The following is a 20,897-nucleotide window of genomic DNA, read 5'->3' on the forward strand; positions in this document are numbered from 1 at the left end:
GTATATATGGTAGAAAGCAGCAATAGTAACTCTCACTTCTCCAGACTTAGGTGCTTCGGATATAACAGACTTAAGTAGTAACAAGACGTGACTCGTATGGCATGATAACCATATCATGCCGTACGAGTCACGTCTTGTTGAAGGGGGCGCGAGTCTGGCTTTCTCCCCGACGCCGTGAGGGCAACGGCAGCTACCAGCTGGGCTACGAACGCAGGGACACTTACCTTCTAACAGACCTCCAGGTCCGCCGTGAGGGCAACGGCTTGGCTAAACACTACACCTCCCAGGTCCCCCGGAGCGGCGCAGCAGGTGACGTCAGTGGCAGGCGTCACCTGCCTACATCTTCGCTGCACGCCTCCCGCAGCGCGGGACGCAGTTGAAGGGGGCTCGAGTCTGGCTTTCTCCCCGACGCCGTGAGGGCAACGGCAGCTACCAGCTGGGCTACGAACGCAGCGACACTTACCTGCTAACAGACCTCCAGGTCCGCTGTGAGGGCAACGGCTCGGCTAAACACTACACCTCCCAGGTCCCCCAGAGCGGCGCAGCAGGTGACGTCAGTGGCAGGCGTCACCTGCCTACATCTTCGCTGCACGCCTCCCGCAGCGCGGGATGCGCGCGGGCAGCGCCCGGGCGAAGCCCGGGCCAAGGGCGGGCCCGTCCTTGCCCGTCATCGCCAGGAAGAGGCAGGGCTGGGCCGCCCCCCTAACATTGACTACGTGATTGGGAAGAATAATAACCGAAGCCTGTTCATCTCACTGTGAGTAAGCTGCGAACTGTAAGTACTGTGGTGGCAGAACAGACCCAGTTGTGAATACCCCAGATTGGAGACTTAATACTGCTTACCTGGGTCAACGAGGTTGCAGTGTGATCCAGTGGCAAGGTGGCTGGACTGATACCACGGACGCATTTAGCCCCTGAGGCCTTAACTGTTTTTTCGTGCACTGTGGGAGTGCCCTGGAAGGGTCACAGATACTAAGTAAAGGAGTCGGTGACTATTAGGGGTGTAGAAGGCCTCTATGGGCGGTGCAGGCAATTGGTAGGGAATACTGCTGAGTAAGCGGTGGGTGTACAAGCTGATTGCCTGGTGGTCTAAGCATAAGACAGCGGCAGCATGGCAGGTACAGCAAGAACCCGCTCAACTAAATTAATATTGAGGCAAGCCACTCAGCTAAAACCGCCCCCCACGGAAGAGGGTTTATTGCCAACACAGATTCATCCGACGGCAATTGACCGAATGTTGCAAAAAGCCATAGGGGCGGTCTCTAGCGAAATTGAACGCACGGAGAGGCGATTATCCCTCACACCACTACTAGACACATCGACCCCCACCCAAGTGATAGTTAGCGATAAATTGGATTCTCCCCCTCTCCTAACCTTAGAGATGAGTGTTTTGGATCTCCCATGTGCCCAGCAGAATTCGGAGAGGGACAGGGGGGTCCACACCATGGGCATACCACCAGAGGCAAGCAGGAAACGCAAAGCCAGCCCAACGAAAGGCAGGCCGAAAAAATTAAAAAGCTGTAATGCCCCGCTTACAACGAAAACCAAAATAGGGACAGGGAGGGAAGATGAGCCTAAACAATACTCAATCCCACCACTTTGGCTGTCTCAAATAGTGGCAGATCTCCAATCTCAATTGGAAACCTTTATAGTTAACCAGGTCAAACCACTTGCCAGCAGATTGGACAAGATAATTAATGAAATAAAAAGTAGGGAGAGGGTACATAAGTCAGCTTCAGACACAGTCCCTACCCCTAGCGCAAGTGGCCTCAATTGTGCCTCTGTGAATGAGGGACAATTCAGTAACTTAGAGGTGAACCAAGCACAAGTTACGCAGACTCTAGCACGTGAGACCCATATAATGCTGCAGACCAAGCTTACAAACTCAAAGGGGAAGGTTCAACAAAAGGAAGTGCCAGGGCAAGCTTCAAATGTGACATTAAGGAACTATCCAAACCCCCTAAGTACAGCTCAAACGAATCATGTCACTCAACAATCAACGAGTGTACCTAGGCCAGCTGTTACAGTTTCCCTTCCAACGCTAAATTTACTGCCAGAGGCATGTCCACTAGTTGTTATTCTGGCAGGGGCTCCAGAACTTAAAGATGATCAGAAGGAGTCCCATCAGGAATTAAAAAACAAGGTTATTCACTGGTTGGGCTGTCATAAACCCTTGCCACATGGGAAAGACGGAGAGATTCTTCTAGTGAGAAGGGTGAATTGGCTCGGAAACAGGCATAAAGATATCCCAGGTAACTGCATAATCATTAATTTCAGGGACAGCAGTGTAGTTGAACACATTCTCAGAGAGGATACAGTGGTACACAGTAGGATTATAAAACCGTTACCCTTGGACTACTTCTATCCCCGCCAAAATGCCCCACACACGGGAAGACACCATGAGGGCGGTCAATGGGAGTTAACCCGTATAAACCCTCACGAAATACAGGGATGCCAGGGAGAAAGGCTGAGGCTGCGGGAAGCCGACCTGGCTAGGTGGGAAAATAGGTTCACCCCCCTCATGTCCCTAGAGGATAATGATTGACTAACCCAGTCCGCGTGGACAATGTTACACCAATGCAAAGACGGGAAGGTCAATAATCCGGGAGATAAGGCAGATGACCTGACCATTGCACAGGTTGCCCCCTTAGTAGGTAAATGCCAAACGAACAACTTAGATCAGCTAGTATTGCCTCCAGAAACAAGAGAGGCTGAGTCAATTGATCAGTTAATTGCTCCCAGTGGCGACATGTCACGCACTAACAGAGTGGAAAGGGAGTTAGATGAAGGCGGGATACCTCAGGGTCTGGAGGGTATAAGAGAAGAGTTAAGGGCGACAGGAGGTTCAGATAGGATACAAGCCACTTTCCAAAAAATGGACCAGGCAAGGAAGCTAGAGGGTGGTTTAAACGTCATCTCCTGGAACACGGCCGGCCTGGCAAGCAAGTTCCATAATCAGGAGTGGAGAGAATACATCACCAAATTTGAGGTAATAGGCCTCCAGGAAACCTGGGTAACTGAAAACAGCCCCTTTCACATACAGGGCTTCAAATGTTTTTTTATCCCAGCCCTAAAACCAAGCTTTGGCAGAGCTATGGGGGGTTTAGCCATATACGTGGACTTAAGGGTAAAAGGCAAGTGGATAAATATACCAAGCCCGTCTCGTAATGTACAGGCCGTAAGGTTTGAGGGGCAGGGACTTGGCCTGATATTATTCAATATATATAATCCGGGTGAAGTCAATGAGGAAGATGATATTGTGGGAACATTAGACGCCTTATTGAGTAAGGACCACTCACATGTAAATGGAGCAATGTATCCACATTACATAATTATGGGTGATTTAAATACCCACTTATGCTCCTTCTTGCTTCCAACAAACTCAGACTGGTCGCGCTGTCCTTCTGTCAAGGGGCCTCATTTTGCCCATACAACAGTAGGCAGAGAACTGAGTAAACTCCTGATTAGTCATAACATGGAACATACTATGGACATGATGGCTATGGAAAGTGACGGTTCTCTTCCCCTGACCTTTAAAGGTAGAGGGTGCTCGTCAATCATTGACTATTTTTTGGTCTCTAGATCCCTTAAGCGCCTTATTATAGTGGTTGGAATAGAGTGGAATCCATTCAGTGATCACAACCCTTTAATAATGAAATTGCAGTATCAGGCATCAGTCAGGATAGGCATAGTGGACGGGGTCTTTGAGAGGGCGACAGACCAAGGAAGGCGGCTCAGGTGGGCCAAGATTGAGGGTGTAGCATTCTATAGAGACCTGATCGAGCAAGGGAAACAATCAATTGAAGAATGCCTTGATTTAGCAACTGAGGGACCTCAACTATTGAGCGCATTTGGGAAGATCACCAGCTTGGTTGATAAGCTTTTGACAACACGATCTGTAAAAAGAATCCCAAATCAACCTAAATGGTTCGATAGTGATTGCTCTCGGGCCCTCAGAGAGCTAAAAAGCTGTTTAAAACAGAAGCCCAGGAACATAGATGGGGTTACCCAGTGTAGAGCAAAATACAAGGCTGTAACCAAAAGAAGGAAATTAGTCCTACAGGGGGAAGTGTGGGCTGACCTAAGGGAAGCGGCTGAAAGTAGGGATCTCTCAAAATTTTGGAGTATAATTAATAAACCCTGCTTTCACGATAGCCATACACCAGAAATCAGTGCAAATATCCTCCCGGAGCAGTGGGTCGCACACTTTAAGAGTTTGTACAATCACGAGAAGACGATCACTGTCATCGAGGAAGATGTCACCTCGCAGAATCAGATGGTCGAGTTCACTCTAGCTGAAATTGCCACAGGAATCGAGGGCCTATCAAAAAATAAGGCACCAGGCCCCGATGGGGTCCCCCCTGACCTGTTTATTAGCAACGTGGAGTTGTGGGCCCCTTTAATGACCAGGGTAATAAATGTAGCAATCATGTTTGGCCTGCCGCGATCATGGTCAACTGCCACCATTATCACTATTTTCAAGAAGGGTAATAGGGATAACTCCCAGTGCTACCGGCCCATTTCTCTGATCGACGTCTCTGCTAAGATCCTGGGAAGGGTAATCCTTAACAGACTAATTGAATGGACCGAGGACAATAATATCGTCTCGGACATCCAATACGGATTTAGATCTGGGAGGTCAACTAGTGATCAATGTCTTAATTTATACATGCTAGTCGCCAAGTACACCATAACAAGTAACAAATCCATTTATTTAGGATTCATGGACTTGGCGGCTGCCTTTGATCATGTAAATAGGGAGAAATTGTGGCTAATGATGACCCAACTTGGTATTGACCAGGGATTGATTACCATTCTCAGGGAGTTACATAGAGATACTACAGCCAGGGTACGCTATAATAATGAAGGGGGCCTCACTGAAGCTTTTGTGTGCTCTAGTGTGGTAAGACAAGGGTGCATCCTTGCGCCATTTTTATTTTCCCTTTACATTAACAACTTAGAGCAGACCCTGATTGCTTTAAATACTGATTGCCCGAGAATTGGTACGCGTCAAATTCCAGTTTTATTATATGCTGACGACGCCGTATTGTTAGCCCGTACCCCGAAAAGCTTACAGACTCTAATTGATGGCTTTGTGAAGTTCATGGGAACCCTAGATCTCTCTGTAAACTTGGGTAAATCATTTGTGATGATGGCAGGGAAAAAATCACGGCCCACGTTTACACATAGAATCGGGTCTCACCCACTGGAAAGAGTGCAACTCTTCTCCTACCTAGGGATATTGTTTGATGAGAGATTAAAATTCACATCCCTGGTAGAAGAGAGATGCGGGAAATTAATATCCTCAAATGTTGCAGTGATCAGTTATGGGCGTAGACTAGGTAGATGGTCCCCAGAACAAGTATTGCATTTGTATAATTCCATCTGCTGTTCTAAAGTTCTGTATGGAGCTGAAGTCTGGGGTTTTGTAAATATAACACAACTACAGCGGGAGGAAAATAAAATATTCCGGTCCATACTAAAAATCCCGCAGAGTACCCCAGCCATCATCGCTCATAAAGAGCTAGGGAGGCCATACATTGAAGACACGGTTAAGCTCAGACCGAACCTGGCGTGGCTCAATATTTGGTTAAACACAGAAGCCAAGTTAAGTAGACTAATACTGAGCGATTGTCTAGGAAGAGAGAAATGTATGAAGATACCCTGGTTTAAATATGTTATGGCTACCTTAGAGAAGTTGGGTCACTTAGAATTGTTTACCAACCCATCAGTGATTAGAGCCCAGGATAAACCAATGGTGAAAAGCTTGTTCATGGCCCAAAGAAATACAACTAGAATGTTGGAAGAAGGGACTAAAAGGTCAGTGAACTTGCACAGTCACATCAAGACCACTGTGGGAATGGAACCATATCTCTGTTTAATGTATAATGCACAGGATAGATTTTTAATATCCCGTTTTAGGCTCAATCTTTTACCTTATTTATTGGCGGACCCACAAGGTTACATTGTACCGATTGAGCAGAAGGGTGCCTGCGGTTGCGACAATCGGTCTCCGCAGGACACCCTTCATTTTGTATTCTTTTGTTCTTATTATTCCATACCCAGGCGAAGTTTTTTAATTGATATCCTGAAAAGGGCTAATTTGACTTCGGCAAACTCAGCATTATTGTTTTTACAAAGGGCAGCTGACCCACTGACTTTGTGCTGTATTCTGAATTTCATCAAAGTAGCACTGAGACTAAGATCAACCAAAGGTCAGGTTTAAACTGTGTCCGTCAAGAAGTTGTGTACCTGTTAGGTGATACGACTGTTTTTACTCTGTTTTATTCTCATCAAATGTTCTTACTTGATTGATTTAATTGCTTTTTAAAAGATTCTGTATTGTGTACATGTGCTTTTATGGTGTTTTTAACATCCGAATAAAGAACTATTGATTGATTGATTGAGTATCTCTTTTTCATTATTATAATGATTGATGTTTTTTAATAAGGGTTTTTCTCGAGATAAGCAGCTGCTCATTCATTGAAAATAATAATGGTTTGTCTTAGGTTAATGCGTTCCCCCTTAAGCATTACTCAGATGTCCTGTATTTATTATTTGTATTAAGTAACTTTCTAATTGACAAGGGGGGCTAGGGAGCTTGACACTGTTTCAACATATGAGCCTTAGTTGATCTTCCACCATTGTAAATACTTCTAAGAACTCCATCCTCTTTTCTGCCCAGTCACATTCGCTGCCCATAGTAATCAGACCATTTGGATACTGACTTTTGTCTCCAATTTGACAAATCCTGCAGAAAGAGCTCCACACTTAAGATGTTAAAAGACCCTAGGACTATTATTCAGACAAGACAAAAGATTCATAAGTAAAAATATGTGCATTTCACCCTTGTTTGTCTTCAACCAATGAGACCATAGCGTCATTTATAGTCTCTTACATTATAGCTTGCTGTCAAAAAGCAAAGGGGCCCTTGAAAGTCAAGGCAAAGGCACTTTCCACCAATGATAGAGTAGCTTCTGCTTTTAAGGAGAATGGCACAGGCATGTGCTGGGCTGCTACCTGGAGATCAATACACAGAGTTGTGAAACATTTCTGACTGGATTCTGACTTCAGAAAAGGTAAACTACTAAGTCAGCCTTCATATAGGACCATAACTCACTTCTTATTTTTAAAATGTTTTAGTGGTGGTGTTTTGTTGTGTTCATACCCATGATGGGGAGCAAGGGATACAAAAAGTAATTGTATAGTTGTAGCATGCGTTTGCTGCAGATACACATGCTTTGCATACTACTGCCATCTATTGTTGGGTCCGGATGTTTGCAAGTTGTTTTTCTTCGAAGAAGTCTTTTCCAGTCATGATGTAAGGGGACTCCTCCTTTTGGTGATAGTGCTCATGGGCATTGACTCCATTGTTACATTGTTTTCTCTCCGTCATCGGGTTCGGAGGTGTGTTGCGGCTCTCCGATCTGAAACCGTTAATCGGGATCCCTTCGCTGCGCAATATTGTTTCAATCGCGTCTTCATCCATCCGCAAGTCGAGATTCGCAAAACTTTAATTATCGAATCGGGAAACTCCAACCGCGGCCTTTGGGCCTAGACAGTTTCGTTTGTCTAACTTCGACTCGAAGACCCATCATCGAGTCTACTGCTGATGGAACGGATTCCATTACAGTTCTGACCTAGGTGCCATTCCAAATACCCGCGCACCGACCTTCATAAGGTTTGTAACCTTTGCCTCTCCCCGGAGCATAAAGAAGACAACTAAGACGCTTGTTGGTCATTCCGATCCAAAAAGACACTGCGACGAAGAAAAATGCAGCAGCAGAGTATCGAGGACACCCCCGATATCTTTGGGAGAAGATATCGCGCAAGAATAAATGGAAGCGTCAGCAGCGGAAGAGGAAGTAGCTTTCTCCGTCCAGGACTCCGATTCCGAATTGGAGCTCAAACTAGAGTCCCACAAAGTTCCAGCTGGACATGATGCTGTGAGTACCAAAGCCCCTTTGCCCACAAAATCCGCTTCCACCAAACAAAAGGCTTCTGGGCCACCACTGCCATAAGGCCATGGTAGGCATTGAGACTCTGATTCCAACGGCCACGCCTTTGGCTCTTCACCGAAACAGCAAGTTAAGCCTTCTAGCTCAAGCAGGGATGATACCCCTCTGGTTACAAAACCTTCGGCTCCGAAAGATGAAATGGACAAGTCCAGCTCGGTACTGAACATTTCAGAACCGAAACAGAAAGCTGCCCTTTTAAAAGCCTCTGGAGCCTATTCTGAAAAATAATAAACAAAAGCTGGATGCAAAACAGAAGAAAATCCATATAAATACTGACACTAGACATGTTACAACAAAGCCAGGGATAACTTCCTCCAGAGAAAAATAGACACTCAATATAAAATCCCTCTTAAAAAGGAAGAGGACATGGCTACTAGCCGTATTCGCCACATTCCTCAAACCCCTGCACCTTCTTCACCAGTACCTTTTGTACCAGCTTCAGACCCTTTACACATCACACCACCAGGCTCTCCTGGTACAGATCCTGATATAAGGGATGGCACTTACGATCAGCCACCACCAGATCCATGGGATGATTATAATATAGATCCACCTGCAGACACAGATCCAGATCTATACCGCTGCTAAACCTTCCCCTCCTGATGATACTTCATATCAGGAGTTAATTGCCAGGGGAGCCATGTATCATGATGTAACGTTACACAAGGAATCCCTAGAGGAAGATTTTCTCTTTGAAACTGTAGGATACACACATAGAATATCACAGTCTTTGCCTATTTTGAAAGGTATGATGAGGCATGCTGAAGACATTTTTAAAGATTCAGTGAGGTCATGTTTCATAACATCTAGGGTGGAAAAAATATATAAACCCCACCATCTGACCCAGTTTTTACTAAGGGCCAGCTTCCTTTGGATTCTGTTTTTGTCTCTAAAGCTCATAAAAGAGCTAATTCACAAACCTCAGGAGATACTTCCAGATAAAGAATCAAAATTAGTAGATGCATCAGGCAAAAGGGTAACTGCCCAATCAGTCATCAATTGGCGTATAGCCAATACACAAGGTCTGTTGGCTAGGTATGATAGGACCCACTGGGACGAAGCGCAAGATTTATTGCAATATCTCCCAGAAGAACACAAGAAAAGATGGCAAGAACTAGTACAGGAAGGGAAACTCATTTCCAATTCCTCTATTAGTTGTGTGTTAGATGCTGTGGACACTGCAGCCAGAAGAGTCAACACCGTATTCTCCTCAGAAGACCCACATGGTTAAGAATCTCTGGTTTCAAACCAGAAGTTCAACAAACTATCCTTAACGCCCCTCTGACAAAGAACACTTCTCTGGGCCTCAAGTGGATGAATCACTTGAAAAAAAGAAATGGCAAAATCTACGGGAGCACTCCAGTCTCCTTCGAACAAAGGCTCCTTTCGCCGCTCATTTTATAGAGGAGGCTCCAAAAGTAATACAACAGATGCGGCTGCATCTTCATATAAAACCCAGACACAATCCTCTCCTCGAGAGGATTCTATAAGGGGGATACAGAGGAAACGATTTTAAAAGAACAGGTTAGAGGTACACCAATACGTACCTTTCCATCCCCAAACAAGCAGTGACTTCATATCACTTCCCTTAAATAATTCATCACCTGTCGGGTGAATACTGCTACAGTTTCTTCCCATTTGGCAATCAATAACATCCGATAAATGGGTATTGGACATTATGCAACATGGTTTTTGCCTGGAGTTCACAAGCAACCCTCCCAATATTCCAACTTGCACTCACAATCTCGTTACAGCACCAACATCTGCTCAAACAAGAAGTACAAGCTCTTCCAACATATAGAACCTGTTCCACTACAGCATCAAGGATCAGGGGTGTACTTACTCTAATTCCTAATTCCCAAAAAGGACGGTTCATTAAGGCCAATCTTCGATCTCAGGCCATTAAACCTACACATATTATCAGAACATTCCTATATGGTCACACTTCAACCGGTGCTTCCGCTTTTGCAACAAGGTGACATTATGTCAACACTGGACTTAAAGGATGCATATTTTCACATTCCCTTTCACCCAGCACATCGCAAATACCCCAGATTTTTAATAGGACAAAAGTATTACCAGTTCAAAGTACTCCCATTCAAAGCTACAACTGCACCCAGGATGCTCACCAAATTCCTTACAGTAGTAGCAGCTCATCTACAAAGACAGCAAATTCATGTCTTTCCATACCTAGACTTATTGACTCATAAAAGCCAACACAAATCTCAAGTGTTAATAATACACTAAAACTACCGTGAACCTTCCACATCAGTTGGGATTTACAATCAATGCACAAAAATCCCATCTTCAACCTTCACAACTGCAACCATAAGGAGGAGCTATTCTAAACAATTGAATGGCTCTAGCATTTCCCAGTTCGAGGCATGTGGGCTGCTGAATTCATATCTGTGCATAGATCGCCGCCTAGTGTTGGGTCCGGATGTTTGCACGTTGTTGTCCTGGAAGAGTCTTCGAAGTATCCTTGGATAGGTGACTCCTCCCCTGGACTACAGTGCGCATGGGCATCCTCTCCATCCTCAGATTGTTTTTTTCCGCCATTGGGTTCGGATGTGCTATCTTAGCTCAAGTTAGGAAAATATTTTTTCGAGGCCAAAAGGCCTTTAGTTCGCGTCGGTACTGTTTATCGATCGGGTTTCGATAGAATTTGTTAGTTTACTAACTTTCAGCACCGACTGCTTTCGCATTTACCTGTCCATCGACTACTTCGACGATGGAATCCAGGACGCCATTCAAAAGGTGTCCGGTATGCAATGCGAAGTACCCACACATCGACGTCCATCCGGTGTGCAACAAATGCCTTTCGCCGGACCACGACGAATCAACATGCATGGCCTGTGCCCGGTTCCGCTCGAAGAAGACTCTGCGGAATCGACGAGCGGCGAGACTCGAGGCGCAGCACGCGGCACCGGCCCCAACAGACATCTTCGGCGAGGCCGAAGACGTCGAAGAATTGGAAGTCTTGCCCTCCAGTCCCGTTTCCGAACACGAACCCGGATCGGACGAGGAAGACGAGTCACTCTTCCACAGAGGTGAAGACGACACCGAGGTAGGAGACGACGAGGAGGCCTTCGGGGCCGAAGAAAGTAGCTCCAATGATGAACAAGGCCTACCTGTTCAAACCGTTCAAACACCAGTGCCACAGCCTATGGCTCCGGTCGAGGGATCGCCTTCGGGCCTTACCCGAGACCCATCCCGCAGTTCTTCGGCCCCGCCCTCGGGCCCGGCCTCGGACGTTCAGCGGCAGCCATTACTACATAAACAGGCTGGTTTCCCTACCCCGAAACCGAAAGCTGCTCAGGTTCCACCGAAACCGAAACTGAAAGTAGCGCTGGTCGGATCGAGGCCTTCGACGCCAGCGCACCGCGTCGGCACCGACCGCACCAAGAGGGACTTCGGTGCCGAACTTGAAGCGGGCGACGTTGGAGTCGACAAACGGAAAAAAGCCATCGGCACCGACAAACCTGCTCGGCTACCGGCACCGACGACACCAAGGGCCGTACCGCCTGCTGTGTCTCACATCGCTCCCTCGACGACACCTAAGCCTCAGGTATCGAAGACTTCGACGGTGATCTCTTCACCCCGACTCGATGACCCGCCGGCGCCGAAAAAATCTACGGCCGCCTCTACGAGCCTGGCCGGTGCCAAAGCCTCGAAGGCGCCCCAAGTACGACCTGGTGCGACGCAAGGCAGCAAAACCACACCTGTCCTCCAGGACACGTCGGGCTCCGGTTCGGTCGGAGCTCCCGCAGCCTCTTCGGTGCCGACCAACATTACCTTCGGCTTGCCTCCGTCAACAATCCCGAAAATGTTCCAACTCAGGACAAGGGTCACCCAACCTACGGTCACACCTGCTGAGACGTCTCCGGCACGTATCATCGACGCCGGCACTGGCAGGATGATTCTCCAAGACCGAAGGATAACTTCGGAGCCGCCATTGGACCCTTTCAGGATCCCACTAAAAAGGAAGTTGCCTGCAGAATCGGAACCTCTCCTTTATGAACCCTTCCATTCATCCTGCCAGGATCCACACCGGTTCTCCCCCACACGCTCCGATACAGACGCATTGGAGGACTACATGGCTGACCAAGTCCCCTACCATGTAGACACGGACCCTGATGACCAGCAGGACCCTGATCAAACTTGGGGCGACCCTGCAGACCCCAGTGCACCTCTCGATGCACAGGACCCACAACTCTATGGGGCAAAGACATCTCCTACGGAGGATACTGCGGCGTTCAATGCTCTTATCGAACGTGCTGCCAATAACCATGGGGTGCAGCTTCACTCTGATACCATCGAAGATGACTTTCTAATGGACACCTTTGCATCCTCAGAAAGACATGTAAAGACTCTGCCAATGTTGAAGGGGGTCCTCAAACCAGCCAAGGACATTTTCAAAGAACCCACCAGGGCACGAGTGATAAACCCCAGGATTGATAAAAAATACAGATCAGCACCTGGGGATCCTACTTACATCAGAGGACAATTACCACTCGACTCCATCGTCGTAGCGAATGCACGCAAGAGGGCACACTCGCAAACAACAGGTGACGCTCCTCCCCCGGACAAAGAGTCCAAGGTGTTAGAAACCTCTGGCAAGCGAGTTGCCGCCCAAGCTGCCAACATATGGCGCATAGCCAACACTCAGGCGCTCCTTGCTCGCTATGATAGAGCGCACTATGACACACTTGAGCAAATATTCCAACATCTCCCTGACCAGTTCAAGGAAGGCGCTGAAATGCTCATCAGAGAAGGACAGCTACTAACGAACGCTTCCATCAAATGCGCACTAGATGCTGCAGACACGGCTGCCAGAGCCATAAACACAAGCGTCATGTTGCGACGACATGCCTGGCTACGGATCTCAGGATTCAAGCCTGAGGTACAAAACAATATACTGAACCAGCCCGTCAACCCCGACTATTTATTCGGGCCAGAGGTTGACACCACCCTCGAAAAGATAAAAAAGGATACGGACACTGCAAAGTCCATGGGCGCACTACAAACTCAGTCCTTTCGGAGCGGCTCCTTTCGTCGCCCCGGAAACAAGGGAGCAGGTAGAGGACAGGGGTCACAACAAACATATAACAAAGGCAATACACAGACCACCTATGATAAAAACACCCGAGGTGGATATCGTGGCTCCAGCACAAAGGGCAGAGGACGCGGCTACGGCAACACCAGGTCCTCCCCCAAGAACAAGCAGTGACGCCCTCTCCCTTCCTCCCGACCACATAACACCTGTCGGGGGAAGGCTACAAAGGTTCCTGTCCACGTGGAATTCCATCACCACGGACAGGTGGGTCAAAGATATTATAAAATGCGGTTACTGTCTGGAGTTAACCTCCACTCCACCCACAATACCACCAAGAAACCGTCCTATGTCCTCAGAGCACTTAACGCTCTTACAGCAAGAAGTGCAAAGTATGCTTCTAAAAGGCGCTATAGAGGTCGTACCCATCCACGAGCAGGGTGCGGGAGTATACTCCCTCTACTTCTTAATTCCAAAAAAGGACGGGTCGCTCAGACCTATATTGGACCTGAGACCCCTGAACCAGTACATTCTTTCAGAGCACTTTCATATGCTCACTCTACAGCAAGTCCTTCCGCTTCTCAAGCAGGGAGACTTCCTAGCCACACTGGACCTCAAGGATGCGTACTTTCACATACCCATCCACCCCTCACACAAAAAATACCTCAGGTTCACTGTTCAAGGGCAGCACTATCAGTTCAAAGTCCTTCCCTTCGGCGTGACAACAGCGCCCAGGGTTTTCACGAAGTGCCTAGCTACGGTGGCAGCACATCTACGGAGGCAGCATATACACGTCTACCCCTACCTAGACGACTGGCTCGTTCAAGCGAAGTCAGCCCAGCAATGTGCAAGCCACATGTCCCGCACCATTCACCTTCTTCACAGTCTGGGATTCTCACTGAATTATCCAAAGTCCCATCTCCAGCCCGCACACGTACAACAGTACCTAGGTGCGACTATAGACACTCTGGCGGCCACAGCTCAGCCAAACTTAGTGAGGATCAACAGCATACAACTGCTGATCTCCAAATTCAAACCCAATCACTCACTTCCAGCGCGAGTATTTATGCAGTTGATAGGCATGATGGCCTCCTGCATCTTCATAGTCCCGCACGCGAGATTACATATGCGCCCACTTCGGAAGTGCCTAGCACGTCAGTGGAATCAGGCTCAAGGACAGTTAAAGGACCTAGTGTTGGTGAGCGGTCGGGCATACAACTCTCTGCATTGGTGGAATCCACAAAACCTTTGCAAGGGCCGACCGTTCCAAGAGCCTGTCCCACAAATAGTACTGACAGCGGACGCGTCTCTCCAGGGATGGGGAGCTCATGTACTCCACTACACAGTGCAAGGACTATGGACAACACAACAAAAGAAGTTGCACATCAACCTTCTGGAATTGATGGCAATCTTCCTAGCCATGAAGGCATTCAAAGTACATCTATGCAACAAGGTCGTGTTGATCCGGACGGACAACATGACCGCAATGTACTACATACAGAAACAGGGAGGCACACACTCTCCACAGCTGTCTCATCTGGCTCAGAGCATGTGGAAGTGGGCCATTCAGAGGAACATGTTCCTCATGGCGGAACACCTCCCTGGCAAGGACAACCAGATGGCGGATCTGCTCAGCAGACACAGCCACCAAATGCACGAGTGGGAGTTACACCCATCAGTACTCCAACCGTACTTTCAGCAGTGGGGTCATCCGGAGATAGACCTATTCGCGACAAGCGAAAACGCAAAATGCCCAAGCTTCGCCGCCAGATTCCCACATCCGCAGGGCAATGCGATATGGATGAACTGGTCCGGCAGATTTGCGTACGCTTTTCCCCCAGTGCCATTGATACCGCTAGTGGCCCGCAAACTCCGACAACACTCCCTGACACTCGTCCTAGTTGCTCCCACGTGGGCACGCCAGCCGTGGTACACCACCTTCCTCGAACTTTCCGTGGTGCCGCATCAAAGGCTGCGGATCAAACCCGCGCATTTGACGCAGAACCATGGAGAGGTTCAGCACCCAGATCCGCAACAGCTGAATCTGGCGATCTGGCTCCTGAAGTCCTAGAGTTTGGCTATCTCAACCTGCCACCTGACTGTATGGACATCATCAAGGAGGCCAGGAGACCCACTACCAGAGCTTGCTATGCAGCCAAATGGAAAAGGTTCGTCATTTATTGCGGTAATAATGACATCAACCCGCTGGACGCATCCATCCAAAACATCATCTGTTATCTCTTACACCTATATCGATGCAATCTGGCGTACACCTCTATACGTGTCCATTTGACCGCAATATCAGCCTATCTGCAAACCAGGCAGCACCTCTCTCTATTCAGAGTGCCTGCCATCAAAGCATTCTTGGAAGGGCTCAAACGAGTCATTCCACCTAGTCACCCACCGGCTCCAATGTGGAACCTCAACTTGGTCCTCACACGCCTGATGGGTCCACCCTTTGAACCTCTACACTCATGCGAGATTCAATTCCTTACCTGGAAAGTGGCCTTCCTAGTAGCGATCACTTCCCTCAGAAGAGTTAGTGAACTCCAGGCACTAACCGTTCAAGAGCCATTTATTCAGGTTCACGCCAACAGGGTCGTACTACGTACCAACCCCAAGTTCATGCCCAAGGTAATATCGCAGTTCCACATGAACCAGACTATTGAACTGCCCGTTTTCTTCCAAAACCCACAAACTGTTGCAGAAAGGGCACTACATACACTAGATGTACGGAGGGCCCTCATGTACTACATCGACAGGACTAAACCATTCAGGAAGACAAAACAACTGTTCGTTGCCTTTGCCCCACACCACAAAGGTAACGCCATCTCCAAAGCAGGGATAGCCACATGGATAGTTAAGTGTATTCAAATCTGTTATCAAAAGGCAAAACGCACATTAACTATTCCACCACGAGCCCACTCAACACGTAAGTTGGGGGCTTCCATGGCCTTCCTAGGAAATATTCCCCTGCATGATATATGCAGAGCAGCCACATGGTCCACTACACACACATTTACAAAACACTATTGCGTAGATGTGCAGTCAAAACAGCAGGCAGCTGTAGGACAGGCTGTTCTCAAAACACTTTTTCAGACCGCTGCAGCTGGCACGGGTAGCCGCCGCTAATAGAGGGCACTGCTATGTATTCTATGCACAGATATGAATTCAGCAGCCCACATGCCTCGAACTGAATATGCTACTTACCAGTATGCATCTGTTCTTGGCATGTAGGGCTGCTGACATTCATATCGCCCTCCCTCCTCCCCGGCGCCTGTCGCAGCTGCAGCTCTCAGAATTACTGCTAGCATGGTCATCACTTTCTGTATCTACTCCATCACTGCCACAATGGCGAAAAACAATCTGAGGATGGAGAGGATGCCCATGCGCACTGTAGTCCAGGGGAGGAGTCACCTATCCAAGGATACTTCGAAGACTCTTCCAGGACAACAACGTGCAAACATCCGGACCCAACACTAGGCGGCGATCTATGCACAGATATGAATGTCAGCAGCCCTACATGCCAAGAACAGATGCATACTGGTAAGTAGCATATTCAATATACACCCAGACACAATTTTCAAACACTGCTACTGCAGTTCCAAAACAACCAGTATCTCCCAGTCAGGACCTTCATGCAATTACTAGGGATGATAATGTCATGCGTTGCAATAGTGCCTTATGCAAGACCAAATATGGGTCCTCTACAAGAATGCTTAGCAAATCACTGGAATCAATCACATGGTCAGCTAAAAGATTTAGTGTTGGTAGACAGCTGTACACATCACTTTCTGCAGTGGTGGAACAAACAAAAGGGCGGCCATTTATCAACCCTATTCCATAGATCGTGCTCACCAACAGGCGCATCTCTCACAGGGTGGGGTTCACATTTACAACAATTAACAGTTCATGGTCTCTGGACCACCAAAAAACAGTTTATCTGGCGTTGAAAGCATTTCTACCTCACCAGATAGGGAAAGTTGTCCTACTCCGGACAGACAACATGACAACAATGTATTCTGTACAAAAGCTGGGGTGGGAACACTCCCTACCGCTGTCAAACCTCTCTCAGACCATTTGGCTTTGTGCGATCCATCACAAAATCCAACTTATAGCAGAACACATTCCAAGGACAGACAACGACTTTGTTGACTGCCTTGGCAAAATGCATCAACAAGTCCACGAGTGGGAACTTCACCCCCAAGTTCTCCTTCTATACTTCCAAAAATGGGGGGTTCCACAAATAAATCTCTGCCACAGCTGAGAATTCAAAATGCCCAGACTTCGCCTCCAGGTTCCCACACCCTCTAACCAGAGGCAATGCCCTATGGATAAACTAGTCAGGGATATTTGGTTACACTTTTCCGCCTCTCCCTCTCCTTCCATTTCTGGTTGGGAAGCTCGGGCAGAGATCTCACGCTAATTCTAGTGGCTCCCACATGGGCTCGTCAACAATGGTTCAATGTACTACTAGAACTGTCAGTAGTTCCACACCAGAAGCTTCACCTCGCTTCAAACCTTCTCACAAAGAACCATGGAGAATTCAGACATCCAGACCCCAAGGAGCTCAACTTAGCAAATTTGGCTCTTGAAATCATAGAATTTGGATACCTAAACCTACCACCAGATTGTATGGCAATTCTTAAGGAAGCAAGAAAACCTACCACGAGAGCATGTTGTACAGCAAAGTGGAAAAGGTTTGTGACACATTGTAAAAATAACCTAAATTGACCCGCTAGATGCATCTATACAACATATTTGTTATCTTTTGCATCTATAGTGGAAAGGCCTCGGCTACACATCCATTGTTCTACATCTTTTAGCAGTAGCTGCTTATCTTCAAAACAGGACAACAATTATCCTTATTCAAAGTTCCAGTTCTTAAAGCCTTTTTGAAGGCCTTACGTGAATAATACCACCCAGAGTACCATCTGCACCTGCCTGGAACCTTAACATTTTTCTCACAATGCTTTTGGGTCCACGTTTTGAACCATTGCACAATTTTACATTACAGTTCCGTTCTTGGGCGGTTGTCTTTCTAATTGCTTTCACTTCTCTAAAACGTGTTGGTGAGCAACATGCACTAACCATAGAAGAACCGCTCTTCCAACTTAAGAGAGATCGAGCGGTTCTTCGTACAAACCCCAAATTCCTTCCAAAAGTGGTCTCTGCTGTTCATATTAATCAACCAGTTGTTACATGTTTTCTTCCCTCAACCTGATTCAATAGCAGAAATGAGCTCTACATACATTTGATGTCAAAAGAGCACTATTATATTATATTGATAGAACAAAAGATTTTTGCGAAACAACTTTTTGTTGCCTTTGCTCCACCTCATAAGGAAACACCTACCTATAAATCTGGTATTTCTAGATGAATTGTTAAATGTATTCAAGCTTCCTATGCTAAAGCTACGAGCACATTCTACATGCAAAATAGGAGCATCTATGACCTTTTTAGGCAATATTCCCATAGCTGACATATGTAAGGTAGCTGCATGGTCCACACCACACACATTTACTAAACATTATTGTGTGGACGTATTAGCACATCAACAAGCTAATGTAGGACATGTTAAAAGCACTCATCAGACAGGTGCAACACCCACTTGTTAGCCACCGCTTTGGGAGAGTACTGCTCGGCAGTCTATGCAGTGTGTATCTACAGCACACATGCCTCGAACAGATTGTTACTTACCCTGCAAGCATCTGTTCTTGGCATATAGAGCTGTAGATTCACATGCACCCTTCCTCCTCCCCGGATATCTATGGTTGTTGCAGTTCCTATTACTTACATTATACACGCATGGACATCTCAATACTACACTTACTTACTCCAGTCTCACCCTCTTGCGGGAAAACAATCTAACAATGGAGTCAATGACCATGGTCACTACCACCGAAAGGACTGGATTGCAAACATCCAGATCCAACACTAGATGGCAGGAGTATGCAAAGCATGTCAATCTACAGCTCTACGTGCCAAGAACAGATGCTTACAGGGCAAGTAACATAATCCTTCCTTTGGGTCTCGGGAGATATGAATACCTAAATACTTAAAGTTTCTCAGGATGATCTTAAGATTAGTGATGTCTATTGTCCGAAATTCCTCTTTGTTTGTAAGGGGGACCAAAATGATTTACACCAATTCATCTGCAAACCCAAATCTCTCCATATATTTTAATGATGTGTAAGTCTAGGAATGGAGAGGTGAGGTGTTTGCATGTATAAGAGGACATTGTCAGCATATTGAGCTATTCAAACTTGTATTTCTTGGTCCAAATTAATGCCCCACGGCTTTGCATCTTAAGTATTCTAGGTCGCAATGGGCTTCATTATAAGGATAAAAAGTAGAGGGGACAAGTTGTGTCATTGTCGGGTTCTACTTTCGGTTGGAAAGGGTCAGGACAACTTTCTGTTTACATGAGCGCACGCCCAGGGATTGGAATAGAGCAATTTTTTATATGCCTGGAACGTGGGGCCAAAGTTTATTCTTTCAAGGGGCTGGTGTAAGAGTGATCAGGCGACAGAATCAAATGTTTTGTTCAAGTCTACAAGGTCTACTATCATCTAGTACAAAGTATGGTCCCTTTGTCAGGCAGAAAACCATTTTGGTCCCACACTATTAGTGGGCGTGTTACTTTAAGTATAGTTGATAGGACCTCAGCAAATCTTTTGCCCCTGTGACTATTGATGGTGTGGGCCTATAAAAGGAGCAGTTGGTTACTCGCTTCCTTGGTTTAGGCATTGCTACTATTGTGGTCTTTCATAAATCAGCAAACCATATGTTAATCTGGAGAGCTTCTTGAAACAAAGCACCTAATGTTCCCTCCAGCTTGCTAGCATTTGTTTTAAAAAGTATTCTGCAGGGAATTCATTCGAGCCTGGGGTCTTCCCTGAGGTCATGGGTGTAATAGCCTCCAATATCTTGCATTATTGCATGGCCACATAATGGGCTTGGATGGTAAACTGTTGGTGGACAAGGACTAGTATTCTGATAATTTGCCTTGCTTTGCTTGTGTAATGGGATGGTGTGGGTGGGAGGACTCAAAGGGAATAAATGTATATGTCATGTCAAATTGTGGTTGTTAAAATTAATGTAGGGACTTGTGGAAATTGGATGTCTTACTGTTATATATTCACTCATAAAACCTTTTAAAGAAATGTTTGTTTTAAAAAAAAAAGAAAGTATTCCTCGATGACGTCTCGTAGTTTGTCAGCAAATTGGCCACCTATTAGCCACCAGGAGTTCAGTCGCCATTGTCCCTGTCAGTTGTCCAGGATGACCGAGCTACGGATACTTCTTGGGGCCACCGCTGCCCCATGTTCTGCAATGTGGGCCCCCTTCATTTCCCCCACCACATGTAGAGCTTTGCCACAACAATGTCTTCATGGCAGCGCCCATGCTGCTTGCGGTCCCCTTACATCCGTCATCACCAGCACCACTCTGGGTCTCAGGGTGGGGCTCCTCAGCAGCAAGCCCAGGCTCAGTTGGCTGCATAACAGCAAATGGGCAGAGGGCCAATTTCCAGACAAAAGATAGTGAACCCTCACAGACTGAGTGTGTGCCGAAGGCAAATAATGGCAGCCAGTGGCACGCTCTGTTCCAAATCAGCAGGATTATGAATTAATAAAGCAATTGGGCTGGGAGCCGATCAACTTGGGCCCGCCATTTTGGACTGTTATCCTGGAAGCCAAATATGTTACTCTTTAAAACTAGAGTACAGTTTAATTTGAAAAAATATATCCTGTTCTTGCTTACCAAAGCAGTAACTTGGCAAAAGTACCTTGTGTACTTGAAGAAAAGTGTAGCCCTCCGTTTGA

The 20,897-nt window shown here is 46.9% G+C and overlaps 1 protein-coding gene across 8 annotated transcripts in view; it reads left to right on the plus strand.

The window, feature by feature from the left end:
• NCOA2 (nuclear receptor coactivator 2) overlaps positions 1 to 20,897 on the plus strand; it is a 1,201,189-nt gene that overhangs the window by 891,410 nt on the left and 288,882 nt on the right. The gene's annotated exons all lie outside the window — the stretch shown is intronic.

This window comes from Triturus cristatus, chromosome 5_1 (assembly GCF_964204655.1).
Source record: "Triturus cristatus chromosome 5_1, aTriCri1.1, whole genome shotgun sequence".
NCBI classification, from domain to species: domain Eukaryota; kingdom Metazoa; phylum Chordata; class Amphibia; order Caudata; family Salamandridae; genus Triturus; species Triturus cristatus.